Source organism: Erpetoichthys calabaricus, chromosome 3 (genome assembly GCF_900747795.2).
Source record: "Erpetoichthys calabaricus chromosome 3, fErpCal1.3, whole genome shotgun sequence".
Classification (NCBI taxonomy): Eukaryota; Metazoa; Chordata; class Cladistia; order Polypteriformes; family Polypteridae; genus Erpetoichthys; species Erpetoichthys calabaricus.
Window position 1 is genome coordinate 55,715,048 of NC_041396.2, and position 15,058 is coordinate 55,730,105.

Sequence of the window (15,058 nt, forward strand, 5' to 3'; positions counted from 1 at the left end):
CTAACCTTACCTGACCCTACTCGTTTGCTGTGTCTGTGTGTTGTAGGGTGGTAGCTCCCACTGCAATATATAACCTTGCTGTTCCTGTTTCAGGTTGAATAAAGCTGGTTTTCCTGAAGTCCTTAACTCAGTCTCTTTTGGGTGCAAGACAGCGACTCACGCGTGTCTATATATATATATATATATATATATATATATATATACAGTGGTGTGAAAAACTATTTGCCCCCTTCCTGATTTCTTATTCTTTTGCATGTTTGTCACACAAAATGTTTCTGATCATCAAACACATTTAACCATTAGTCAAATATAACACAAGTAAACACAAAATGCAATTTGTAAATGGTGGCTTTTATTATTTAGGGAGAAAAAAAAATCCAAACCTACATGGCCCTGTGTGAAAAAGTAATTGCCCCCTGAACCTAATAACTGGTTGGGCCACCCTTAGCAGCAATAACTGCAATCAAGCGTTTGCGATAACTTGCAATGAGTCTTTTACAGCGCTCTGGAGGAATTTTGGCCCACTCATCTTTGCAAAATTGTTGTAATTCAGCTTTATTTGAGGGTTTTCTAGCATGAACCGCCTTTTTAAGGTCATACCATAGCATCTCAATTGGATTCAGGTCAGGACTTTGACTAGGCCACTCCAAAGTCTTCATTTTGTTTTTCTTCAGCCATTCAGAGGTGAATTTGCTGGTGTGTTTTGGGTCATTGTCCTGTTGCAGCACCCAAGATCGCTTCAGCTTGAGTTGACGAACAGATGGCCGGACATTCTCCTTCAGGATTTTTTGGTAGACAGTAGAATTCATGGTTCCATCTATCACAGCAAGCCTTCCAGGTCCTGAAGCAGCAAAACAACCCCAGACCATCACACTACCACCACCATATTTTACTGTTGGTATGATGTTCTTTTTCTGAAATGCTGTGTTCCTTTTACGCCAGATGTAACAGGACATTTGCCTTCCAAAAAGTTCAACTTTTGACTCATCAGTCCACAAGGTATTTTCCCAAAAGTCTTGGCAATCATTGAGATGTTTCTTAGCAAAATTGAGACGAGCCCTAATGTTCTTTTTGCTTAACAGTGGTTTGCGTCTTGGAAATCTGCCATGCAGGCCGTTTTTGCCCAGTCTCTTTCTTATGGTGGAGTCATGAACACTGACCTTAATTGAGGCAAGTGAGGCCTGCAGTTCTTTAGACGTTGTCCTGGGGTCTTTTGTGACCTCTCGGATGAGTCGTCTCTGCGCTCTTAGGGTAATTTTGGTCGGCCGGCCACTCCTGGGAAGGTTCACCACTGTTCCATGTTTTTGCCATTTGTGGATAATGGCTCTCACTGTGGTTCGCTGGAGTCCCAAAGCTTTAGAAATGGCTTTATAACCTTTACCAGACTGATAGATCTCAATTACTTCTGTTCTCATTTGTTCCTGAATTTCTTTGGATCTTGGCATGATGTCTAGCTTTTGAGGTGCTTTTGGTCTACTTCTCTGTGTCAGGCAGCTCCTATTTAAGTGATTTCTTGATTGAAACAGGTGTGGCAGTAATCAGGCCTGGGGGTGGCTACGGAAATTGAACTCAGGTGTGATACACCACAGTTAGGTTATTTTTTAACAAGGGGGGCAATTACTTTTTCACACAGGGCCATGTAGGTTTGGATTTTTTTTCTCCCTAAATAATAAAAACCATCATTTAAAAACTGCATTTTCTGTTTACTTGTGTTATATTTGACTAATGGTTAAATGTGTTTGATGATCAGAAACATTTTGTGTGACAAACATGCAAAAGAATAAGAAATCAGGAAGGGGGCAAATAGTTTTTCACACCACTGTATATATATCACTCAGCCCCCAATGGGTGTTCTACATAACATAAATGTTAAGTTGTTCCTCATCATTTCTGGGGTTCTTCTCAAAGGGTCTTGTGCACATCTGGGGCATCCTCCTTCATTTGAGCATCACATGCGGCTGGAAATTGCTATGATCAGGTGGTGGTGGTGGTGGTGGAACTTTAAATGGAAAAGAAAGTGAAGTATTAGTAAAGATTTCAAATCCATGTGTGGATTTCTATGCGTGTATAGTCTACTAGAACTAAAATGTAGCCACAAAAAATGCAAAGTAAAAAAAGAGGGGTTTTAGGAGTTTTTGAGATGGTGTCCATGGTGTTAGCCTAGTGTATCTTGGCAAAGTATTCCAGATTTTTGGTGTGTAAGAGTAAATGTTATCTCAACATTTCTTTTATGCTTAGCTTAGCTCTTGTGTATTATTGTGGTATTACCCTCAAACTACCCTTGCTTGCTTTCTTGTAGGACCTTGAGGTATTTTCCAGGGATAAGTGAACTCCCCAGGTTTGTTACCAGACTGGTCTATTCTCACACTGATCTGTGACACACGTACATAGATGTACACATACACACAGACCCTAACCACATAAGTACCATATGAATGATGCATGCACAGCCCGTCACTCCTAAGCACTTTAAGAGACTTACTTATCATTGGCACGGACAATGTAGAATGTCTTAGATATATCTCAGACCAAATATTATATTTAAAACATACAATGGCTCAACATCCTTGGCTATAGGCCATTTATCAACCAATGATGTCTTACTTTTACAGTACTGTTCTTTCTATTGGATGGACACCCCTCCTCAGACCAATAAACCCTGCAGTTGGGGGCATATGGCAACATCCGACTCCTCCGGGTGCTCTTAATATTTATTACTACAACCAATCTAGATATAAACATAAAGTATAGGAATTTAAAAGCAATGTGGTATTTATTAAAGGATAATACAGGTAGAAGAAAGTATAAAAGAAAATATAGATAGCAAAGTCTGGATATATTTATAGTTTATAGAAAAAAGCTTACGAAGAATGTCAAAGATTGCAAGTTTGTCCTGGGACAGCTTTTGATCTAGAGATTGGCAAAATACATGAGTTACATCCTCCAATTTTTAGATGAAATTGTTACCCATGTCTTGGCCTCTTCTTCTGATGTCACCTTCACCCTTTTCTGTCCTTTTTGTCGTCGCTGTTTCTTCTTCTTCTCTTTCCCTTCTCCTGGTCCTTCAGACAAGCCATATTTATATTAGAATTCTGCATCTTTGTGACATGTCATATGGGGCTTCTTTGTGACATGGGATGTCAAAGTTCTGTTTCCAACTGATAATATAATCAACACAGCCTGAGGCAAACCATCAAAACAGATGTTTTAACACTAGAACCCCTGAAGTCTATGAAAAAACTTGTAATCCTGGCCCACCTTAAATTCCTTTGCACCTTTCCATCATCATCTTTTGTTTTGTAAATGTGTTAATCAGCACAAGCAGAAAGCAGCCTGCTGTCCCATCCCACCACCTCCGCAGCTCAACTCGGGCAAAAAGTTCTCCCAGCTCAAGCCAAGGCTCCTTATCTGTGTGTGAGGTTCCTGGAGTTGAATAAGGTAAATAATAATGCATATCATTATACATTAATAAAGCATCTATCTATCTATCTATCTATCTATCTATCTATCTATCTATCTATCTATCTATCTATCTATCTATCGTTATTTGGAATACATGCATTTCATGTGTGTTCCATGTCTACAAAGATCTGGGTAAGTGTAAGATAAAAGGAAATGTGAGAAATGCCAGAAATGCCTAACACATACCTAAAGCAAAAACTTTTTCCATGTTATACTAATAATGATGAGAAGTGTATAATGTGTGAAGACTTTAGTCCAAATATCAAATAAACATGTGTGCTTTTATTCAAGAATATAACCAAAGTAAAAAAAAATTACATTAACATGTTGCTGTCAATGAGTTAGAAACCCAAACTCAAATGTCAATCCACAGAAGGCTAATACGTATTACTGGATGGTGCAGAGGAGCAATTCACCACGCTAGTGTTTAGATCTGACAGTGCCATGTGTGAGAGAGGTAGAGACAGATTTGATCTCATTCAAGTGGTTACTGGAATATAAAATAAACACTTTTGCAAAGGTATAACAAAACAAGTGTGCTTTTATTCAAGAATAAAACTGAATAACAAACACACTGAACACATACCTAAAGCAGAAACTTTTTCCATGTTATACTAATAATGATGGGATTCTAGTTTTAAGGTGATAGACTACTGGTACCGTTGAGTTTTTCAGAGCGAAATATAATGAAAATACAGGCATCTATTATTTAAAAAAATTGCAGATCTGGCACACCAGGACACTCTTGAAATAATAAGCAGACCACCATTAGAATATCTAAGATTATGACTTGGAGTGTAGTGGGACAGGCATTCCAAAATATAGGAAGGAAAAAATTATTTAAAGCTTTATATACCATTAGTAGTATTTTAAAATCAATTTTAAAGGAGACTGGTAATCAACATAATAACAATATAACTAGTGAGATGTTCTCAAATTTAGTTTTTCTGGTTAAAATTCTTGCTGCTGCATTCTGAACTGATTGCAACTGATTGATGTCTTTCTTAGGTAAACCAGTTAGGAGTACATTACTGTTATCTACCAGACTAAAAACAAAAGTGTGAATTAGTTTATCAGCATCTTGCAGTGTTATAAGAATGAGAAGAACGTCAAGTCAGCCTGGCAACTGAATTAAGTGTTCTTAAATAAGGAGGGCAGGGAGGCAGCTACAACAAGCTCTGCCTCTTTATCAGATGTGTTCTTTTGGCAGAGAAGGCTTTGTGTGCCACTGAAAGCTTATTAAAAAGGGAAATACCCACTTTGTCCTACATCTGTGTGTACTGTAATTTCCACAATTAAATCTTTTCCAGTCTAACACACTCATACTTTAATAGCCATAATAATCAAACAAGATATTTTTTTTTCCATAGACAATTAACTCTTTTTTCATCTTAAGTCAGGTATCTTTGATTATATCACACTTAAAACCAAAACTTGTCTCTGAATTCACATAAACGTTCTTAAGGTGATAAATGTTACTTGCCGTGGAGCACTTATAGCGGATTGGAGGTGAAGTACTAAAGTAAATCCCTATCAAGGATAGCAATCTGTAATATAAATCATGAGCTCAAAGCAAGGTCATGAATGGAACCTTTGGAGGAAAGGACACACAGCTTCAAAAAATGTGCTGTCTTCTGCCAAAGGGAAAAATGAGAACATAAAATTGAACAAACGTTATTACAAGAACTTAACAGATACAAATTATTACCGCACTGTTCTTGTTACTGTTCACTGCAAATTTCCATGTAAAATGAACTAGTGGCAGAGGGGATACTTTCTGAAAGGGGACTGTGATCTCTGAATGCCTCTGAGCCTCTTGTGCTCTCTCCATTGAAACCGACATAATGTTTTTACAAGATGGCACACCTCAAGGATAGAAACTGGGAAAGAGGAAAGGAAGTTGCTTAAGATTCACAAGAAGTTCAAAATTCTGGCTCAGAAGCTGCTATAGTCAGCCTGTATTCTAACGTGTGAACACTCTACATTAACTGGGGGGGGGGGGTTCAATTGATTTGAGCTGTTGTATATTTATTTATTGCAAGATATGCCACTCTGTTAGCATGGAGAAAGAAAGGAACTCAGTTTTATTTGATTCCAGCAACTTCTGTTTAAAGAAAAGAACCAGCAGCCTTTGTTAAAGACAAACCTGTGAGTTTTGAATTATAGTTTTCCGGGCACATCCTAGCGGCCACGGAGCACATTCTATAACTAAGATGTGAGCAAGGAAAGCTTGGCAGATGGAACATTACCAAATGAAGGAATTTAATATTACTTACAGTTTTTCTAAGTAACACAACAATAAATAAGGTAGCCAAACAATTAACTTGCACATCACCAATTAAAAACGGTGTTAGCAAAATGCAAAAACATTACGCTGGTAAAATTATTATATGGAATTCAAAATATCTACTAAAAAACTATTTCTTTTTTGATTACTTTATCAGTTATTATTACTTTAAAAATAATAAATGGCTCTAAAATGAGACTGGGTTGTGTGGTTTATCGTAGAACCGTTGCTTGACAAATAAAACATTTCATTCTGTGAGGGGTACTTGGCCTGTGAAATTGTTTCTTTAAGTGTTGAAAAGAGTTTCCTAGTATGCGGACAAAATGTAAATCTTTAATGTATAGAAGGCTACTTAGTAGGATACTAACTGCTCAAGAAAACCTGAACGTAGCATGTGTTATTGTATGTAACAAGAGTCCTTTTTAAATCACAAACCCTTTTGAATTTCACAAATCTGTTACCATCTGTTTATGGAGCCTGTTACAGATCTCCTGAAACCTTCATATGGAGAGTCCTATTGAGAACAGAAAATAGTTCCTCTCTGGCATCGCTCTGAAGAACCACTTTAGCACCTTTAATTTTTTTTTAAGAGTGTAGGAATTTCATAGTTAATTAAAAACAGAAGCTGATTAGGACAGGCATTAGAAAGATTTAGGGGAGACCAGGCTATTCAGCCCAACAAAGCTCGCCAGACCTATCCACTTAATTCCTCCAAAATAAAATTGAGTTTTGAAGGTCTGTAAAGTCCAGCCATCTACCAACAAATGTGCTGCGGCACAGTGCTGCACCATGAGAGCTACCCAGGTGTACCTGGAAATAATAGTAATGCACTTGAGTCTGAACCTGAGAGGAACAAGCTCCGCAGGTGGTCGAGATCTGTCTGAGGAGTACCTGGAGAAGCTGGCGTAAATGCAGCTCCACGATCTCTATGATAGAGCACTTTGGACCTGACTCCTGGCTGCTAGAGTCTATCTGCCTGGATGTGAGGTCGCCATTGAGCTTCACAGGGCTGGTGGATAGTGAATGTACAAGTTGCCTCTGAGGCAGGGAAGAGTGTGCAAAGGGACGAAGCAGCTGTGAGGTGCCACCAAAGTGCTCACTAAATGCTGTGTCTACGAACGCTGATCTTGAAGTGGCTTTTTTAAGCGGCTTCTCTGATAGTCTCGTCCCTTTGGACTGTTGAGCATGTGTATGAGATATAATGTGTTTGTGGTTAGTAGAGACACGGTGTTCCTTGGGATGTTTTTGGTTACAAAGAGTGTGGCACCCCAGAAAAAAGGTTGGGAAACACTGGTCTCCCACCCTATTTGGTAACTTATTCCATGTGTCTATGGTTCTCTGTGTGAAGAAAAAAATCCTAATATCTGTGTGAAATTTACCTTTAACAACTTTCCAAATGTGTGCCTGCGTTCTTGCTGAAATCATTTTAAAGTTACAGTCTCAGTCCACTGTACTAATTCCTCTCAAAATTCTAAACATTTCAATCATGTCACCTCTTAATTTCCTTTTGCTTAAACTGAAAATGCTCAGCTCTTTTAATCTTTCCTCATAACTCATCCTCTGCAGTCGTGGAATCAGCCTAGTCACTCTTCTCTGGACTTTTTCTAGCACATCTATATCTTTTTTGTACCCTGGAGAACAAAACTGCACACAGTACGTTACATTGCATTATAAAGCTTGAGTATAACCTCCTTGGACTTTTACTCTACTTATTGTGCTATATAACCTGACATTCTGTTAGCCTTCTTAATGGCTTCTTAACACTGTCTGGAAGTTGATAGCGTTGAGTCCACTACGACTTCTAAATCCTTCTCAAAACATGTACTTTCAATTTTCAAACCTCTTGTTGTGTATTCAAAGCAAAAATTATTACTTCCTACATGCAACATTTTATATTTGTTTACATTAAATTTCATCTGCCAGAAATCTGCCCAAGCCTGTATGCTAAATCCCTCTGTAATGATTCAACGGATTCGAGATTATCTGCCAATCCACCTATCCTGGTATCATCTGCAAACTTAACCATCTTGTTACTTATATTCCTATCCAAATCATTAATATATGTTAAAAATAGCATGGGCTCAGCACTGACCCCTGAGGGACACCACTCTTGACTTCACCCAATTTAAATAGGGTTCCGCACACTACAACCATCAGCTTGCTGTGTTTTAGCCAATTCTACACCCATCTACACAATACACCCTGAACTCCCACCTTTTTAGTTTGATGCCCAACCTTTCATGTGAGTCCTTATCAAATGTTTTATTTATCCTTTTAAAGATGTCACTTTCAAGGGCAACATTGAACTACAGCTTTATTAGATGATGATGCTGTCATAGGGTATCAAATTTATCTGATGCTGTTGGTGACAGCCCATTGTCTGATTGCCTTTTTTGTGACACAAATAGTATGTTGTGGTCACTAGAGGCACTGTTACCCCCTGAAACCCACCAGACAGACGTCCAAGACACACTTGTAAAAAGCACCAAGAAGAATCTTTAATAACTTCTTCAATAAGTGCACAAAGCACCACACACTCCACAATTCTCTAATAATAATAATCAATAATCACAATAATCGATAACAATAACAATCCTCCACTCCCAGCAGCTTAGTCACCCAACCTCCCAACTCCAGCTCTCCTTGCTGGGTCTTCACCAGTCCTTTAAATAGTCCATAACCCGGAAGTGTTTCTCCCGGGTTCCACACATTATCATTCTTCTCAAGTAGCCCGGAATTACTGCGGAAGTACTTTCGTGTTGTTGTAAGCAGTAGTAGTCCCCAGGTTCTTTGTGAGCTCCCCCTGGCGGTACCCATGGCACCCAACAGGGCTGAGGAAACGGACTCCACATCCCAGGATGCTTTGAGGTAATCCGGGGAATCGTTGCCATCCAGGGGAGCTGCCACCTTGCGTCCCGGGGGATGCAGTGCCCTGAAAAGGCTGCATTCCTCCATTCTTTTCTTTCAGGGACATCCCGGCCGGACTGAACCGCTGGCCATCCCTCACAATGTGAACTCCCACACTTCACCAACCATTAGCAAAAGATGGACATATATTGTTAGTTAGCTAGGTTAATGTTAATGCTAGAAACATCTGCACACTTTAAAAAAAATTGGTATGACCCCACAAGAACTTTCATGGCAAAAATATCAGTGTTAGTCAACTTACCTGACATGCATTGCTACATTAAACTTGGCTATCATCAGCATGCTCATATATTGTCTGTCAGTCATTCCCATAATGCAGAAGAACTCAATTTGTGCAAATTATAATCACTATAGCAATTTGTATCAGTTTTTAATGATTTGTAACATTAGTGTGCATCAAAGGCTTATAGATTCTGAAGCTTCAGCTTCTTGTTAAAATTCTGGGAAATCAAGGACCAATATACAGCAATGTAAATTACTTTCTGCAAGCAATGCTAATGATGACTCAGAATATTTGCATATATTTGTAATGCAAAATGTATTACTAGGTGTTCGGTATCAATTTTGTTTGCCATCTATGCTGATTTTTATATTTTCATTTGGTAATCTTGGTAATCAACAAAATTATGGCTTTTGTTCTTGTGCTGTGAAAATTTATCAAATCATCTATTTTTGAAATGATGTGTAACTCAGCACCTTTCACCTTGGTTTGGATACTTTAGGAAATTAATTGCAACATATTAGAGCAATGGATATGGCATTTTGTAATATTTAAATGCATGTTTACATTTTAGAATTTTACTACTTTTCTACTGCTATTCAGAAAGTGTTCATTTGTTCCACTGAATAACTTCTCTGTGCAATTGTTATTACAAAAATACATCTGCACTATAAAGATTATGTGTCGAAATTATTTACTGCACTGCAGAATTTAAAGAGACAAAAATTTTCAGTTTTCTGTAATTCTAATTTCTGTTGCTAAATGCTAAATAGTGAAGACGAGAAGTAGGCAGTCCTGAAAGTCAAAATGCAGGTTTGCATTCTAAGCAGTTCCTCAAATTTATTGATGTCCTCTGTTGTCTCCTAAGTGTTAGAACCGAGAATCACTCGGGCTGTAAAAGTGCTGTCAGTGGTGCCATTCTTTGGAGAAATTACGTCTGAGTGCAGGTTTTCACTAGTTATGAAATATCTGCACTTTACCAATAATGAAGGCTTTGATGAGAATACCCATCCAGTGCCCAAACTGAAGAAAATGTGAAGATATACCAGGGCATTGTAGCAAAATTCGGGAGCATTTACATTCCGGACTGTGATGTCAGCATAGATGAAAATTTCATGGCTTATAAGGGCAGATGATCATGTATACAGTACATCACGTCATAAAAAGCAAGATTTGGCATAAAGATTTGCAAGGTTTGTGAATCTAAAATGAGATATATTTGGAGTTCGGTTCTGTACATAGGGAAAGGGACAATGTTTGACCCGAAATACAATCAGTATGGTGTGGCTAGGTCATCAGTGCTGACTTTGATAGATGCTCTTCTAGATCAAAGTTACTGTGTAACCATGGACAATTTTTATACTTCGCCAGAGCTATTTGACATCTTGCTGCAAAGGAAGACTGATGCATATGGAACATTGCGTCCCAACCATTGTGGCATGCCTGACGACTTTGGCTGAGCTATATTACAGTGGGGTGTGCTAGTAGCTTGGTAAAAGGGCAAATTGCTTCCGCTGAAATGAAAAGACAAGAAAGACATTGGTCTTCATAGCACTGTACATAATGTAGCTACTGTCACTGTACAGGCAAAAGGCAACAAGCTGGTTACGAAGCCTTGTGCTGTGGTCGACTACAATAGCACTATGGGCGATGTAGATCATGTGGAATGAAGAATTGACTTTCTATCCTGTTATGTGGAGGCAACAAAAGAAATATTACATCTGGTGGAACAGTGCATTTGGAATGCATTCGTCTTATACAAACAAACTGTATCTCATGCAGACTTTACATACCTTGTAACAAATGTAACAAATCATTGCCACACATCCACCATCCACACTACCGCTAAAGAGAGACTCGGTCGACCCAGCACATTGTGGATCAATCCAGAGCGTCTTATTGGTAGACATTTTATTGATTGTATACCTCCAACAGAAAAAAAAAAACAGAATCCAACTCATACCTGTGCAGCGTGCTGTTCAAAAACTGATAAATCTGAAAAGAAATCTAAAAAGAAATGCGCTCTTATTGTCCCGACTGTGACGTTGGATTGTGTCTTTCCCCGTGCTTTAAGATCTACCACACAAAGGACTCATTTTGAGATTATATACTCTTTTGGCATCATTAGTAGTACTATTAATACTATTATTATTATTTTTGTTATTATTGTTCATTTCATATTATTATTTGTATTCATCATTACTATTATTATTTGAATCATTCTTATATTTTTGAGATTTAATAAAAATGTAATTTTTCATGCCAATGCTTTTTACATGTTTTTTTTGGAATAAAATGTAATGCTAAGGATGTTAAACACATCACAATCCAGTCAGCTGGATTAAAGCAAAATAAAACATAAAGCTTCCCCCTCAAAGGCTGATGCATTAAATAGGAGTGCATTGCTTTCTCTGTATTTTGGAATTTTTCTCAACATTTTGATTTTGTATTTTTGATTCTTGTACATAAATTTTACAATTTAGTATTTTTGAATTTTGATTTATGTTTACCTTATTACTTATATTTTTTGTTATTAAAACTCTTCATTTAAGTTTCTGAATAACTGTATTGATTTATTTCAGGGTTTTCACAGTCCCCTTTTCTGTCATTCTTCAGGATCAAAATTATAACAGCTTTGTTTTTTTGCAGTCAGAGATCTGTAGGGCTGAAGTAAGGAAATCCTGTAGGTTAATAGTACCATTGGGATTCTTTGCTTTTTATGAGTTTTACTTTTTTGTAGCTGGTTCTAAGTCTATGAGTGGCCTCACATTAATTTCCATCATTTCACTCCCTGGAAACCACATGTATTGGTTACCAATGGTTTGTGCAGTTCAATTCAGCCAAGCCATGGGTGCTTCAATAAGCTCTGTTGGCTTTATTTGAATCTGTCAGTTTTAGCGATAAGCGAACCTTGTAGAGTTCACTTTACCAACACCTGCAAAATGCATTGAGGTCAATGGAGAAGGAGGAACTGAACTTGTTCTGAATGGATTATAATGGTGCAATGGTGTTTTAATTTTCCCAAGGGGCTGGGGAAGGACTGGTTATTATGGTCAAAAATGTGATCTGTGCATGAAGCGGTAGTGCTAACCTCTGCACTGCTCTGTCTCAAACAACAAAAGATGTAGACAGAAAGATAATCACAAGCAAAATATAACATATGGACACAAACTAACAATAGCATTGCTCTCTCAGAGTTCCAGCCTGGGGGCACACATTAGCCGTGCGTCAAAGCAGCAGCGTGAGACTGATTCGTTCCATTGTTTGATGTATTGGCATCGGATGCAACTGGAACATCTTTTTTGTTTCCGATCTCTGTGCAGATGCTTTGTACTTTTTTCTTTCATGAAGAAGATATGAATGCCTTGTAAACAGTAATACATCTTTTGTTTTTATTATTTTATTAGGGTTGTATGTATTTGTGTTTTCTTTCTCAGGGCAGTGTTCAGGATCAGCGTTATATATCTGGTAGCAGTACGCATAATATTCTCCTTACGATCAGCTAATGTACCCCCTCAAATGAAAATATTGTAAATTTTTTTCTTTTAAATGCCTTTAGGGTGGAAGGTTGGAGTACAGATCAGGTCGTGACATACCTGTCTGTAGCTCTGTGATGTCACAATGGCCTTGCAAAGCATCATGGGGCACTAGAAAAAAAATGTTTGTCCAAGCAGGCCGCAAGGCAAGTTTCCAGTCAACCAAGAGCTGCTATGTGTTGTTTATTTGTGCAGCTAGCCAGTCTTCATCCTAGGAATTTTTTGCGTTATATATCTTAAATTTATTGATTATTTTTGACCATAGAATAACAAATAACCTCAGTATAATACAAACTATCATGTAATATTTTATTTAATGTATTACATAGATGCACAATTTTACAGTATTTAACCACAAAGTATAGCTGGTACATATGAGTTCTTTGGAATAAAGTGCTTTTAGTATCTGTCAAACTTGGTAATTGCAGGAAGTAATTTGTTCCAAAAATAACACTGAATATCTTATACAGTAATTTAATTGTATATTCAGCCATATAGTTTCATTATATTTTACAGCACAGACAGGGCACAATTTGCACAGTGGCAGCTTAATACTAGCAGGTTTTTCCATCAGGCATTTGCATGAAGCAAGTCTTGAGTGCTTTCAAATCAAGAACAACCTGTAATTTTAGTGAATAACTGATATAAATAACAAGAACAAAAAAGTTAATATATAAAATATGATTTCATCAAAGGTGAAACATTTTCGTATAAATGCAAGCCACATATATAATTTTAATCAGCTCAGCTTAAAATACATAGCACAAATACAACTCAATACATTATTAAACTGATTAAAAACAAAATCACAAATCATTTGGATGGCCCAGTGGATAACACTACTGTCTCAACAGCTACAGACACCTGAGTAGAAATACCAGTCCAGGGACTGCCTGTGGGCTGTTTTTATGTTCTCCCACATTTGCATGAGCCATTCTCTGAGTATTTCAGCGTCTTCTTATATCCCAAAACATCCCGCATTGAATGATTGGCAAACAGAGCGGTGTAGTCAACAATGCATTGGACGTTAAAGATGCAGATTTAGCAGGGTAGTAGACAGTAGTCCTTTGGGGACATTTGATTCTCAGTTTTTTTAATTGTTGAGCAGCTAATTTGGCTAAAGATTTGTAAAACAAACCATTTAATATGTTCTTATATTTCATTATATATGAGCATCAACATGCATTGATTATAGTACTTGATAAAATATACTTGACTAAGCAGAGATTTTCAAACAAGTCAGATTGAGTATAATTTTATAATAATTTTAAAGGTAAATAATTTCAAGTAGAGACACACGCTATGTAATTACCATGTAAAGTATTGGTTACTTGTCAAGGTGCAGGGATTTGTAGCAGGAAACGTCTTGCACCTCGGCTTGAAAGACACAGATCTTTTACTGTTGTTTTAATGATTTTACAATACTTCACAAGAAGCAAATGTAACATCGGCAAATTTACTGTAAGTGACACTATGTCCTTTTGGCAAGCATGTGCTCAAAGGTGTAACAGGTATTGCAAATGCCGATTATACAGAGTGGGACACAACCAGAAGTTACACAGTGATGTGCAGACTTTTTGATTGGTAGTGGCTTGGGGCGAAGTGAATATGGGGTCTGTGGTAGTGCGAGTTTTAAAAAAAAAAACTGCGTCTCAGGCTACTGGGTACAGGTGTGTGATGCTAAAAAGACATGGTGCTGTGGTGTAGCGGGTCCACAGCTCACGTCAACAGGCCCATTTTTTAAATAAATAATCGCCCACTCGCAGCTTAGAGAGGAGGCGTGGTTGTGTGGCCAGAAGTGGTTTCCGAGGGAATTTGTGATGCGGGCGGTCCTCGCTTAAGTGCACAGGTGAGTAGTCGTCCGCATCCGTAATTGGTGCTGGAAGCTGCTAATTGCCACATTTGATCCACATCCCCGTAATGAATAGAAGTGCGAGGTGGCAGGAGAAGAAGGCTGGAAGCAGGTAGAGGAAAGCCGGCGCAGGAGAGCGAGAGCAAGCAAGCGCAGGCTCGCATTGATTGTGGGCAGCTGAGCAGTGAGCCTGGGTGTTTGGCTGGCACCCTCGGAGCAGTCGATTGTGGTTGCAATCGCTGAGCATTTAGTGAGGAGAGGGAGTGACCGGAAGGAGGATGGCTCGCCGCATAAGGCCGAGAAGGCAGCGGGAGTCGGGACTTGGGACGTGAAAGCCCCGGCGTGAGCACCCTGGTCGCTGGGAAGCCCAAGTCATGGTCTGGTTAAGCCTACCGTAGCCAGGGATCAGTGAGGCAAACAGACCAGCAGAAGAAGGCAGAAATAGGTTCAGCTGCAGGTATGGTGGCTCCCCTGGTGCATAGCCTGGGTGGGAGAAGCAGGGGAGTCACCAGTAGAAGAAAGGCACCGGGATTTGGTTAAAAGGACAGCATCCGGCCATTGTTTTAACCTTGTTGTCTTTAAAAGATTTTTTTCTATTGGATTTTAACCTCTACCTTTCACCTATTTTATGGATTATTTATTTAATAACGTATATTTAAAGCACTACACTATTTATTTGAACACTGTTTTGATTTTTTGGTTTTAAATAAAAGCACATTGCACTTTTTGCACCACCCCCTTGCTTTGTTGTGCCTCACTGTCTAGCTCATCGG